Source organism: Panthera leo, chromosome C1, assembly GCF_018350215.1.
Source record: "Panthera leo isolate Ple1 chromosome C1, P.leo_Ple1_pat1.1, whole genome shotgun sequence".
Lineage (NCBI taxonomy): Eukaryota > Metazoa > Chordata > Mammalia > Carnivora > Felidae > Panthera > Panthera leo.
The window spans coordinates 45081530-45096363 of NC_056686.1; the positions used below are offsets into that span (position 1 = coordinate 45081530).

General features: G+C 43.0%; 1 long non-coding RNA gene across 1 annotated transcript in view; it reads right to left on the reverse strand.

Annotated features, from left to right (window-relative positions):
- Window positions 1-11553, reverse strand: part of LOC122227851 — a 55111-nt gene extending 43558 nt beyond the window's left edge. The window contains exon 1 of the long non-coding RNA XR_006206244.1: window positions 11465-11553. This is a non-coding gene — a long non-coding RNA (uncharacterized LOC122227851). The remainder of the gene's footprint in view (window positions 1-11464) is intronic.
- Window positions 11554-14834: the final 3281 nt, after the last annotated feature.

Sequence of the window (14834 nt, forward strand, 5' to 3'; positions counted from 1 at the left end):
CAGTTTTTAGAATTTCACTCTCAACCAGTAGGACAGAAACAAGCACCCAGGCTCAGAATCAAGAGGCCGCCTGGGTGGCTCAGTGGGTTTAGTGTCCAACTGTTGATTTCCGGTCAGGTCATGATTTCATGGTTCATGAGTTCATGTTAGCACAGAGCCCACTTGGGATTTTCTGTCTTTCTCTCTCTCAAAATAACTAAACTTCAAATATTAAGAGAGAGAGAGAGAGAGCATAACACCGTGCTTATGGGTATCTGGAATAAGGGATCCACATGTAAAGGTAGAGATTATTCCCAAACCTCGTGTTCACGTGGCAAGGGAGCTTTACATGTCTTGTCCATCCTGGGGATCATAATCTTGCTAGTGTGGGTACCATGGCAGGAAGCTCAGGCATGGAAGGGGCAGGCATGATTGGTTGCAAAGAGAGAGAAGGATGAGAGGTCTTTATAAATGGAAGCACAACATGTACAAAAGCGCAAAGATGCACTTCTAACTCCTCAACCACCCAAATTCTCCCCTTCTTGCTGTCCAACCTGCCATCTGCAAATGTATCTACAATGCCAACGAGAGAGGCCCCATCATGACTCTCCATTTGATAGGTCCTAAGTAATTTGGCAAGGGATGTAGGATTCACACACATTGTCTAATGCTTTTCTGATTAAACTTAACTAAATTCCAAACATTCAATCCCATTGTACAAGGCATGGGATACAGCCAGACCTGGCTTCCTCAGGAAGGATCCCTCGACATTCAGACCCTTAAGGACTCTCCAGAAACTTTGGATGCCTCTGCCTGACTTGACAACCACACCTGCCCCTTTTCCCATTATAATATCATTCCACTTACTCCTCCATTTCCCAAGGTCCCTGATAAAGGGCTGTCCCACTACAGACAGTTCGGAACACACCTGGCCACAGCTAGTTATTGACCCCCTGTCCCCACCCCACCACTTCTCATGGGACCCAGGTTTCACAAAGTTCCCCGGTGTGCTGTGCCAAAGCCTTCCTCTCTACTCACCCCCACACCCGGCCTCCAATCTACTCCTGGGCCACAGTGCACTTGGGGGAAATTCAATCCATATGTTTCCTTTTCTTCCTACAGAACGCATCCAGCCATTGTTTAAAGAGGGAGGCAACAGCCAAGAAGAGCCACGTGAGGCCTCTCTTAGCCTTCCAATCCTTCATTAGGGAGCAAGGAAAGAAGGACTTTGCCAAGAGCAAACCTGAAACATTCCTTTGGGCTTGGTTCAAAGCCCACAAGTCACGCTTCCACACAAACATGTCCCTAGGACAGAAGACGCAAGGCTCTGTTCAAGGAATCTCTCGGGCATGAAGAGATGGGAATAGCCACCACCACCACTGACCTGGCTCTGAGATGTGTGTGAAGGGGATCCATTGGCAGGAGGCTGTTTTACATTATTATCTCCCAAAGCTGATACAGACCCTCTCTGAGAGTATCAATTCTCCCTAATTATAAGCACACACTACGACAGATGAACAATTTTACAGTTCAAAGAAACCTGGGATATTCTTCAGGTGTCTCAATTATCTCATTTTAAAGTAAGAGAAAAGTCAGGCTCAGGGACTTGTCCAAGGTCAAACAGCTGGCCAGTGTTTTGTGAAGAATCCAGGACTTCTGATTCCAAATTCAGAGCTTTAGACTCAGTGGTCCATGCCAGACCTCACACAGATGCTAAGTTCCAATAGAGACAAGATCCACGGGACCAATCCTTTTTAAACAATCAGTTAAGCATCTGACTCTTGACCAGCTCAGGTCATGATCTCACAGTTTGTGAGATCGAGCCCCATGTGTCCAGCTGCACGCTAACAGCACAGAGCCTGCTTAGGATTCTCTCTCTCTCTGCCTCTCCCCCTGCTTGTGTGCATTCTCTCTGTCTCTCTCTGTCTCTAAACAAATAAATAAACATTTTTTTAAAGTTTTCTTTCTCCACCTGTCTACTTTTTTTTGTATTTTGGGGGTGAGGGGATTCTTTGAACCCATGAGCTAGGGACTCTAGGTATCCTAACAAATGTCTATGTGGGTTTTCCTTAAATAATTTTGAAGACAGGAAGCTCAATGCTCTCTATATTGGCCCATTCCATCTTTGGGCAAGCTCTAGTTGCTGCAAAGTTCTTTCTCACAGTAAGCAGAAGTTTGCTTCTCTATCATTTCCCCCACAAACTCGTTTGCTTACTATGATCTCCCAGAACTGCTTTCAGTAGAGGCCAAATAGGGGTCCTCCGGTACTCTTATGGAACGAGCACTGCTTTGTGGGTTTAACAGTGCCTTTATCACAGTCACCCCAGGTGGCTGCTGCCTTTACCCATAATCCCATCAGGAAGGGTCTTCTTTCTTTCACTGAGATGTAGATGACATACATTATAGAAGTTTCAGGTATACAACATAATGATTCAATATATGTATATATTGTGAAATGATCACCACAATAAGTCACGGTAACATCTATCACTATACATAATTACACATTTTTGTTCTTATGGTAAGAACTTTTAAGATCTCAGCAACTTCCAAATATTCAATACAGCATTATTAACTATAGTCACTAAGTTGAACACTACAACCCCAGGACTTACTTATTTTATACCTAGAAGTTTCTACCTTTTGACCCCCTTTACCTTTTGCCTACCCTCCACCTCCCACCTCTGGTAACCACCAATCTATTCTCTGTACCTATGATCTCAGGGGTTTTGTGTGTTTGTTTGGGGGAGGGGATTATTTCGATTCTACATATAAACATAGTATTTGTCTCCCTCTATCTGACTTATTTCACTTAGCATAATGCCCTCAAGGTCACTCCATGTTGTTGCAAATGGCGGGAGTTTCTTTTTTATGGCTGAACAGTATTCTATGGTGTGTGTGTGTGTGTGTGTGTGTGTGTGTGTGTGTGTGTGTATGTGTGTACACACACATACGTACCACATTTTCTTTATCCATTCACCTGTCACGGGACACTTGGGTTGTTTCCATGTCTTGGCTATTATGAATAATGCTGCAGTGAACATGGAGTTGCAGGTATCTTTCTTAGTTAGTTTTTACATTTCCTTCAGATAAATACCCAGAGGTGGAATTATTGGATAATATGGTATTTTTAACTTTTTATTGTATTTTAAAAATTTTTTGAGAGAGAGAGAGAGAGAGAGAGAGAGAGGGAGAATTCCAAGCAGGTTCCACACTCAGAGCAGAGCCTAATGCACGGCTTGATCCCACAACATTGGGATCATGACCTGAGCTGAAGTCGAGTCAAACGTTCAGATGACTGAGCCACCCAGGTGACCCTATTGTATTTTTTAAAGAAACACTGTAGCAGTTGAAAAACCAAGACTCTATTAACTAATATACCATCAGAATCTAAGAAAACACTAACAAGCATTATAGTAAAAATGTAATTTATGATATTGATATAATGATTCATCAAATAAAATTTTAGGGGCACCTGGGGTTGATGAAGCATCAGACTCTTGATTTCGGCTCAGGTCATGATCTCACAGTTTATGAGATGGAGACCCGTGTTGGGCTCCTCACTAACAGCACAAATTCTGCCTGGGATTCTCTCTCTCTGCCTTTTTCCTACTTGCACTCTCATTCTTTCTCTTAAAATAAATAAACTTAAAAAACTTTTTTTTAAATAAATAAAATTTGAAGATTCAAGGTCCTTATGTGTTTTTGAAAATTGGTATATTTAGTGCATTGTTATTTGGCACCTTATTTACCAAGTACTCTTCTAGAGTGCTGGGATATTACGAAAAAACAAGATTAATGCGCTCCTCCCTTTGTAGAGGTTCTTTCTGGTAATATCTCTCTGTCTTAAATATCCACGGCTATAAAACAGAATCTCAGACTAGAAGGGAGGCCACTGCTGAGAGAGGCCGATGACGAGCAAAGAGAATGGGGCAGCTGAGAGCATACCAGTAGAGGGGAAGTTGGAGATTTAGAACGTGGGTAAGAGACAAAAGTATGGGGAAAAGGTAGAGAGGCTGGATTCCAAGGGGCCCTGTGGATAATAGTGGGTTATGGAGCATAATGTCATAGAAAAATCATGGACTTCAGAGTCAAGCCATGCAGGTCCAAATCCCAAATTCCACACCATTCATTTGAGAAGGTATTTAGCCTTCAGCCATCAACCAGTCTAAAGCCTTATCTCTTCATCTACAGAATGCAGATAAAACACATATTTCCAAGGATAAAATGAAATCACAACAATTTTTTTTAAGTTTACTTATTTTTTTTTAAGAGAGAAGGAGCACGAGCAGGGGAGGGGCAGAGAGAGAAACCTAAACAGGCCCTGCACTGTCAGCGTGAAGACTGATTCAGGGCTTGATCCCATGAGCCATGAGATCATGACCTGAGCCGAAACCAAGAGTCAGATGCTTAACCAACTACGCCATCCACGTGCTGCGAAACCACAACAAATTTCAAGTATCTGACACACACTGACCAACAAACATAAAGTTCCCATCCCCCAGAAAGGAGAGGAAGCCTAGAAAGCAGACCATTGCTTTGACCTTCACTAGTCTATTTGAACACCTGATGGCCCTTTTCCTCTTGATGAGGGAGTTCTGGAAATCAGAACCTCGAAATAATCGAATCCCATGGGCTTAAGCTCCAGTTTGACTATTATGAAAAGATATATCCCTTTCCCCCAACCAGTAGGCATGGTTTCATTCTTCCTACATACACCTTGCCTTGGGCTAAAGTGGAACAAACCCAGATATCAAGATGTTCATAGGTCGGGATGAAGGGGACACCGGTATCCCAGTGTGCTAGGGTATTTTCACAGCTGCACTCAATTAGATGAAACTGTAATTGTTTTATACTTTTGCTCCACGCTTAATCCTGGAGAAAGAAGAGTGGATTGTTGGTTTTCCTTTTTCATCTTCCAGTATTTTTGTTTTGTTTTTATTTCTCACCATAATATTTAGATAGTATTTGTGTAAGGGAAAGCAATCATAATGAAATGGATAATCAAACAGAGTGCTCTCAGGCACATTTACAAAAGCCTTCATTTCAGAAATGCTTCATTTACCCAGACAGTGGGCAGCCGAGGGCATGGGAAAGTCTGTTTCTATGGACAGGGAAGTGATTCATGCCAATCAGCTAGAGAGTTCCTCTTTCAAAATGCTCCATATGTAAGACATAGCATAATAAATCACATCAACAAGCAAACAAGAGGTACCATACGCCTTCCAGGTGCTGACTCCATGCTAAGGACTAGAGGTGCCAAAATGAAGAAGACATGAGCCCCAGGGCCAGGATGAGGGTAAGAAGAGTGAGACACTCGCCTCAGGAGCAAACTCTAACAGGATGCCCAAACACCCAGTTATCAAGATAAAAATAACACTGTAAAGCAATATTTCAAAAAATAAAAATTAATGCAACAAAAGCCCATGGTGAACCAAATATCACCAACATGCATTTAGACTGCAAAAAAAATTTAGGAAAGGCACTATTAGAGTAAGAAACAAGAACGTTTACCTTACAAGTCATAAAAGCTAGCTTAGTGCTGAATCTGACATTTGAAAAAAAATGATGGAGAAATACCAAGGAAAAACTACATGAAAGCAAACACCATATGACACAAAACCAATTATAAAAGGAAATATAAGCGTTTTACATCTCCCCTTTAAGAACTGAAGTTGATACTAACTTCTAAAATAAAATCCCTTGATTTGAAATTTGGGAATAATATTGCAAGTCAAAAACTATTCATTTCCTTTGACCCAAAAATCATACTTCAGGGAATTTATTTAAGTACAACTGAAATATGGAAAATGCATCATTTGTAACCAAGAAAAAAAATAAAAGAACTCTCCACAGAATATTATCCAGTCATTGCAAATAATAGTCATGAGAACAAAGCAATGATAAAAAAGATAGAAGAATGTAATAAAGTGAAGAAAGTAGGAAGCATAAATACAGGTATACCACAGGAACAGCTACATTAAAAACCGCATAGAAAACAAAAACTGAAGGTAAACGCACCAAAATTACAACAGTGATCTTCTTTTGGTGTTCGAAATCTGAGTTTATTCCCCTTCCTTTCCTCCTTTCTTCTTTCTTTCATTTTTTTTCCTTCTTTTTCTTCCTCCATTCCTGTTTTCAGGAATTATATATTACATTTTGTATTGTATCACATCATTCAGGGCCTAGGCAGGAAACAGGTGGCATACTCAGAGATAACTGAAAAGTATTTAATTACAGGACTCCTCTCAGAGGTGTGAGCAGGACTGAAGGGAGTGCCAGGAGATAACATACAACGTCTAGCCACAGCTCCGAGCTGCTGCTATTTAGGTCAGAAGACGAAAGAGGAGGGAACAGTTTCTAGAACTAGGAAAGAACTGAAGTTATAGGAGAAAGCTGTCCCAGGGGCACTTGGGTAGCTCAGTTGGTTAAGTGTCTGACTCTTGATTTCAGCTCAGGTCATGATCCAGGTTGTGGGATCAAGCCCCACATTGGGCTCCATTCTGAGCATGCAGCCTGCTTGGGATTCTCTCTCTCTCTCTCTCTCTCTCTCTCTCTCTCTCTCGTTTTGTTATTACTATAATCATTATTATATATACGTTCATGGTGACGATGGTGGCCATGTTGGTAGTGACAGCACGGTCATGATGGTGGCGATAATGACAGCAGGGACGGTGACGACGGTGCACATAATGGTAGTCGTTGCAGTGAAGGAGGTGCCAGTGGTGGTAATGGTCATCGTGACGATGCTGTGAACATATCTCCTATGAGATCAGGTATGCTCAAATGGTAAAACAGGGATCCCTCAGGCCCATCTCCATGACACTCCTTTAATCCAGAGAAAAAATTAACTCAATCCATAGTGCATTCCCTAGGAAACGACCATGTGGCATCTTCAGAAAGAAAGTTTCTACCTTCACCGTCTCTAGAGCTAAGAGCAAGGACAGGAAGCAGATGTACAATACCGTGAACACAGCATCCTAGGTTGTGAGCAGTGCCTGGTAGAATGACCAGCACCAAGTAATCCTGAAATTATTTACTTGAGGAGTGAACGAAAGCTCTATGGATTATTATGAAGTCCGAACTAGCTTGATTGTATAAAGAGGATGATATTGAGCATTTAACCATTCTAACCACTTAACTCAGTAAATCTCAACAGTCTTACAAAATAGATACTAATGTTGTTACCATGTTAACAGATGAGACAACTGAGGCACAGATGACTCGAATAGTTCTATGTTGCACAGCTAGCAGGTAAATAACTTAGAATTCGAACCTGGAAATCGCTGTGCTAGAGCATGGACTCCTTCCCCTAATGTCCTCAGACAAGGCTCCAGGGTGGAAGAGGTACAATTAGAATTGAGCTGAGGGGAAGGGGTAATGGCAGGAAAACTCTCAAGAGGGCCATTCAGGGCCTAGGAAATAGTGTTCAGAAGTCATCTGAATGATATTCTCAGAGATAACTTCCAGGAAGACAATCTGGAACTCAAGTCACAAGTGGATTCCACGGACTCATGTTTGGCACAATGAAATAAACAGAAAGCAAGTCAGAAAGAGTTATCCTGGACTTTTCAGGACCACGAAAGATGTCTTGCTTACCTTCAGACAGATCTCTGTCCTGCATTCCTTGCAAAAGGGAGCACTCACGGTGGAGATGGGGGAGGGCACCGTTGTAAATCTGATGCTCTTTAGCCAGTGCAAGAAGCAGGAATGAGCTCAGTGATGACCCTGACCTCTACGTGGGAGGCAGCATTCAATGTGGGCAAAGAGGGACTACAACAGGGAACAAGGAAGGTCCAAGATGGGAGCAGCGTCTCAAGCCCAGGAGGGAAGTGGGAAGGAAACCAGAGACTGGCCAGGTTTCACAGGAGAGTATGGCCAGGCTCCAGCACAGGGCAACTTGGGGAAATTTCTCTGCCATTTCCGGTTTCCCAGCTGTACTTTATTGGCTCGGCCCACCTGCTCCAACTCTGCTCTCTGCCCCAGCACCTAAAGGCACAGCAGCACCTCCGACTGTTTCTGCTACATTAAGACTGGCTGGAAAAGGTGAAAATTCAGTCTACCTCAGGACAAGAAGATGAATGATTTACAGGGAAGTTATTTAAAAATCTCCTCAAAATAAAAACTATACTGTCAGGGTGGTCAAGAATACAAAAGAAATATAGATACAGGCAGAGAAACGCACGAGAAGAAACCCCATGCGTGTGTTTTCATTTGGCTAGGTTTCTTTCAAATAAAAAATGTTGTCGGGAAAACATTCCGAGTGAGAACTTCTTTCTTGGCACGAAGCTGGCAGGGTCTGGGCTCCCTTCTCAGAACACCAGGGCCCTTCAAACCAAGTGCAGGATTCTGAGTGTGATTACCTGCCATAGGCCTCGCCGCCAGCCTGGGTGAGGCACGTGGTTTGAATCCCTCTCCACTTTCCCTGGCCATTTCATCCATCTTCTCCGACACATGCCTTGGGGGCCCTGGTTTAGCTCAGCCACGTGATTTCATTTCCTCTTTGCCTCAGTCTCCTCATTATGAAATGCGGCTAAAATGGCTTGCCCAACAGCCCTCACCAAAGTGAAGAGCCCTGCCGCCATTTGGGATGGGGGTGGGGGGCAGGTAAGTGCAGGGGAAGACCACTAACAGGTGCATGGATAGGAGGTGGGACATTTTCAGATGGATGCTTCTCATAAATGGGGCAGTTGGCACCTTTCAAATGCGGTTTGGTGGGCGGGGGGCGGGGGTGAGAATCAAAGGAAATTTACAACCAGTGGGAATTTTTATTTATTTTTGTAATATTTATTCATTTTTGAGAGAGAGAGAGAGAGAGCAGGAGAGGGGCAGAGAGAGAGGGAGAAAGAGAATCCAAAGCAGGCTCCAGGCTCTGACCTGTCAGCACAAAGCCCAATGTGCAGCTCGAACCCACATACTGTGAAATCATAACCTGAGCCAACGTCAGACGCTTAACAACTGAGCCACCCAGGTGCCCTCCCCCGCCACCCAGTGGGAATTTTAAAAAACATGTTTTGGTTACCTTTACTCGGGAGACAGACACTAAACAAAAATAAGGGGCCCATTCAATAGTACTGCTGTGATAGTCATATTTTAAGACTTTTGTTTTTATCCACTTATTCATTTATTTGATTTTTATTAAATATTTAGTAAATGCCCTCTATACTCTCAGGCACTAACTTAGTACTGGATTGTAACAGTGAAAAAAATTGAACGGATGTATCTCGTCCCCACAAGTCTTGACTTCCAGGAGAGGAGGTAGACATTAAGCAAATACATACACACATACATGTAATTTCTGAAGGATGCCATAAAGGAAAAGAAATATCATCCTCTGAAAATCAGACACTCAGTAAAGCCTGCTCCGCGCATGCCACATTTGAGCTAAGACCTCAAGGGCAAGCAGGAGCTAGCTTGGGCAGAGAGACCATTCTAGGCAGAGGCAGGAGCACGAGGCGGAAAAGCACTTGGCAGGACACCTGGCTGGCTAGGTCAGTTAAGCTTCCGACTTTTGATTGCGGCTCAGGTCAGGATCTCCTCGTTCTCGAGTTTAACCCCCATGCAGGGCTCTGCAGTGACACTGCAGAACCTGCTTAGGATTCCCTCTCTCTCCCCTCCTCTCTCTTCCCCTTACCAGTGCGCTCTCTCTCTCTTTCTCAAAATAAATTAACTTAAAAAAAAAGGGAGAAAGAAAAGCACTTGGCAAAGAAAAGGCTAAGCTCTTTGACAACAGAGGGTAAGGATACAAGAGGGGGCTGGGGTTGGGGGAGGAGCCAGGTCACGGGGGGTCCTGTAAGTGGCCTTCCAATCTTCGGGCTTATTTTCACAGCAGTGGGAATTTACTGAATGGTTTCTGGACCACAGGGCAATGACATGAGCCACAAGAGTGGGAGCAAGAGACTAGGGAGGAAGAGGACTGTCCCCAGAGCCTGGAAAGAACTACAGTGACTGCAGTGCAGGCCAGAGGAATTAGGAAGCATGGGGTGGGGAGCGGGGGGGGGCAGGGGTAAATGCAGAGGACGTGGTGGCTCACTGATGGGGAATGGAAAGGTGTCAGGGAAGGCGCCGGGAGTCCCAGGCTGAGCAAGCAGATGGGTGAAAGCGTTATCTGTGGGACAGGGGAGTGACAGCTTTGGGGAGCCTGCAGTCCAACAGACAGCAGGGCTCCTCATGCGATGCCATTGCTTCCTGCCGAGTTGGAGGAATACACAAAGCCTTAAGGGAGCAGAAAAGAAGGAGCCTGTGAATCTGGCCAGGAAAAAGAATCACAGAGGAGGGGTCATTGGAGCGGGCTCCTGAATATGAGGAGTGTCTGATAGACTGAAACGGTAGAAAGGCTTCTAAGAAGAAGAACGGTATTTTAATACCTTTGAGTAATAATGCCAATCCTATGAAACATTACGAGGATTAAATAAGATAACTTACGTGGAAATACCTGTAACGGTTCTAGAGTTTACTGATGGCCTTTTTACATTCCTGTTACCAACCCATCCGCCAGCCAGCATTGTTCGTGTTCATCTTGTTCTTCACCAGCCAAAAGGAGAACAAAACTCAAATTGCCTTCCCTGCCTCTTCCTAATATACCTAAATAAGTATATGAAATGGGCCACACGTGTGGCCCTACCTGCCGTAGTGGTAACTGAAGGGCGCAAAAGAAGAGCTCAGTTGTAAGGCTAGCTATTTTTACGCATTGCCTTTTCAATTATGATCTTGTAAGATTTTAAAGTAAAGTTCTTTTTGAAAGCTCCTGCTCTCTCCATTTGTCTGTCTGCCTCCCGTAGCCATTAGCACAGGACCTAGCTCAAAGAGGTGCTCAACACAAGTAACTGAGACAATAGGAACCAGCAGAGTATTTATGGGGTACCTCCCACTTTCCAAAACGGTATGAGGTCTGGGGGCACAGAGATAGTTAAAGCAAAGGCCCTGTCCTCAAGAAAATCAAAGATATAAATCGAAAGGAATAAAAACACACGCATACATACTTACGTACAGTATGATAAATGTGTCCAAATAAATACATATGCTCTCCTGCCCCCCAAAATTCAGAAGTTCACAGAATACAGCCAAACCAAAATATTTTTCAATCCATAAGCATTTGCAGGCTTGAAATCTCCAAAGCAGAAACTTAAAGGTACAAAAGCAGACTAAGGTACAGTCAGTGGAACTCCTTGAAGTTACCCATAAATATTCGCCAAGCCTTTCCCCCGTCCTACACCCAGTCATAAATCCCCCTGCTTCTTTTCAAGAACTTTTACATTTGATCAACGAGGCAGGGTGATGTTTAAACCAGGCCATTTGGAATATTCGATTTTCGTACATAGTTTTAAGATTTTAATTTCCAGTCTGCAAGCCGGCTCGGATTTTCCCTGTCCTGAAATAAATCAGGATTTCCAAGACATGAAAGCAGGCTCCGAGCACAGAAGGGCTTTCTGAACGTTCAGCCTGGTTGCACTGCTCAGTCAAGTCATACTTACAAACAACTTACCTCTCACCTCATCTCAGTCCTGGGGGGATAGCCTGGAAAACTGGCAGCTAATGTGGTGAGCGAAAAACACCCAGCACTCAAGATCAATCTGTCAAAAAGAGGCAAGAGCCATTCATCAAAGGAGAGAGGAACAAACTCAAAGATGTTGTGAAACATTTACCAACCGGTCCAAAACTAATTGGCCCCTCTACTTAATCTCCTTCTCCCCTCCACGTCAAGCCAGTGGCCACAGAGCCATAGAGGGATAGAAGCTCGTAGCTGTAGAATGGATGATGTAAGCAGGATATTGCTAATATATCACAGAATCAGAGCGTGGTAAAGCTAAACGGGTCTTTGGAGTTCATTTAGCCTGGTTTGGATAGATAGCACTAAGGAGCAAAAAGAGTCCTGAACTTGGGTCAGACTGGACTAGGGTTCTAGCCCTTCACTTGTATAAAGTTCAAGCTATACGACCTTAGGGAAGTCACTTCAACCTGTGTGAAAACTGCCTCATCTGTCAAAAGGAAAAAAAGGTCTCGCTCATAGGGATACCAGTAAAGTCTGATAATATAAGTAAATGCACTTGGAAATGCCATTGAGCATTTAATGGGGTGAAAAAATATTATTATTGCAAAGAACCCAATAAATGCTACCTGAATCCATTGACTAGTAGACTTAACTGAAGCTTCGCCTCACTGATATGATGGAGTTGATAGCTTCTATTCATTTTGCAAAAGATGGAGTCATGTCCCTGGCACAGAGAATGTCCAGTGCTACTGTCCTTGTCTCTCCAGCATGCTAGAAACTTATCTCCCACCAGGTCAGTGATATGATGATCACAAGTCACTTATATTTGGTTACCTACTCTTTATTCTGGTTTATCCTGGTTTATTTCTGAAAAAATAATTACTAAACTCAATTACATATTGTATTTCTGAAAAATAATCACTAAATTCAATTACATATTGTGTAAACTACTGAAGTATGAATTTTTATAAAGAGATTTGTTGTTTATATGAAAATACAGGTGATTGCCATGTCAACATTTTAAAGACACCATGGCAAAAGTCATTATTGCAAATTAATAGTGAACGAGATGATTGTAAAAGACTAGAAAAAAAATCACAGAAATCTAAGAGGCCTGGACATTAAAATTTCTTCCAAATGTCTTTTATACCTTGCATCACTTTAAAGAAACTTTAAAGTGCAGACACAGCTTATGAACATAACCATTCAAGAGAGTCAACGGGGCACAGCTAACATCCATCAGGGCACACATGGACAAAGTAAAAGCCTTAGCCCTACTTTGCAAGATAGTTATATGAATTTTGCACTAATAGGATTCTCATCCTAACTAAATCAACCACTGATGAACCAACGACGAGTTTTAAACGACTTGTAGGTAATGATTTATTGTCACTTACATACCTGACTATCTCCTGATCTGTAGGAGCACTGAGTATAAATCCCATTTAATCAGAACTCCTTGCCACTGAGGAGCCCACAGTCTAGTTACACCCTAGTAAAATGTGAAACACTTGCAGTTCAATTATTGACATACAATTTAACTTAAAATTATCCTTCAAGTGCAATGGTATCAAGAGAAGAAGCTAGATTTTTAAAAATGGTTGGAGGGGTGCCTGGGTGGCTCATTCAGTTAAGCGTCCAACTCCTGATCTCAGCTCAAGTCTTGATCTCACCTCAGGGTCGTGAGTTCAAGCACCACATAGGACTCCTCGCTGGATGTGAAGCCTACTTTCAAAAAAAAAAAAAAAAAAAATAGCTGCAACACTATTGTTCCTATCTGCCACTGCCATAAACTACCTGACTTTGTTATCCCATCAATTCAGGGATAATGTTACTTTATTATCAATTCACCGCGAGGGCTTCGAACAGAGTGGGTTCTCAATTGATCTGAGCAACTGGCATGAAAGGTCTGAGAAAAACATACACCATACTTTGAAGGGGGATTAAATAAAGGGCACAATCCAGGAGGCAGGAAGAGATTGAGTGAGAGCCCAAGAGGAAACGCATCCTGGATCCATTTTTTTCGTAAATATTTCTTGAGCCTCTTCTTAGACGTCATAACCTCTCTACCTGTGTGCCAAATCTGACCTGCAGCCTTGTTTAGCCCAAGCAATAGGGATTTTTAAATGTGAACTACCTGCCAACATTAATGTATCAGTAGATACCATGTGCAGATTAGCATCTTCTCTTAAAATATGAGAAGGTCCACCAACACCAGCATATTCCCACATGGAAACAATGAGCAGGCACTTTCCTAGGCAGCCACTCTTGCCGGTAGATGAGACATGACCTCCGCATTATGTCATGGCCGCCATTGCTCCCTGGTAGGCTTCACTCATTTACGTTCCCGTGTGCCCCTTCGGCAGTTAAGGTTTTGACCCCTTCCTGACCACGTGCCTTGCACTCCGGTGATGCTGGGCCCCTGCCTGTAGGGGCTACAGAATAACAGGGAGTGGTCCAGAAAGGCAGATGACATGAACCTGAACAAAAAAGTGGCAATGGGAAAGAAAACAGAAATATGTGCATTCCAGACATCTGTCAAAGACTAAAATCGTGGAGATCAGTGAAAGATCTTAGCTGGCCCTAAGGGGCCATGCTAAGTGATGAAGGGACGTAGGAAGCTAATATTTCCTGTGAGCGTGGTCATGCAAAAGGTGTAGGGTTTTGTCCTTTAAGTAATGGGGGAAAATGAAAGAGCAATATGCTCAGATCTGTGCCTGAAAAATGTCCCTCTAGCAATAAGGTGGACATTGGATTGGAATGGATTGGATTGGACTGGATTGGACTGGATTGGGACACATTGAGAAGGGGCATTTAAGAGAACGTGGTGATGGCCCAGGTGGAAAAGGATGAGGGACCCCAGCTGCAACAGTAGAGGAAAAAAAGGATAGATTGAAGAGAAATTTCTGAATTCCAAGATTAGCAGATTATACAGACATATCTTTTCAAGGTGAACATAACCTCTGGCTTAATATTAATCATTTAAAAGACAACATAGTGACAATATAACTTCTACTAACTCAGTTCATTTTGGCTATGCTGAATAGTCTGTACTCAATGGAAAGGGAAATTGCTATTTTTGTCTCTTTATATTTATATCCACAATTCACCTCTTTCCACGAAGGATTCGAGGTGCCTGGAAACTCACTAAATGAAATGCAGCATCTGACAAGTGGCTTCTTCCTAAGAGAACTGACCTGGCAGCATAAATCAGCCTGTCCTGTCAAGTGAGACAAGTTCAAGTTGAAGATAGCAAGAAACATCCTCTACGTCAGCTTGAGTCTGCCAGTTACGGTCCCTTCCTTTGTCTGGACAAACATATGGTGAGAAAGTGTCCAGTTTGCTTTACTAAGTTGAGTCTTTC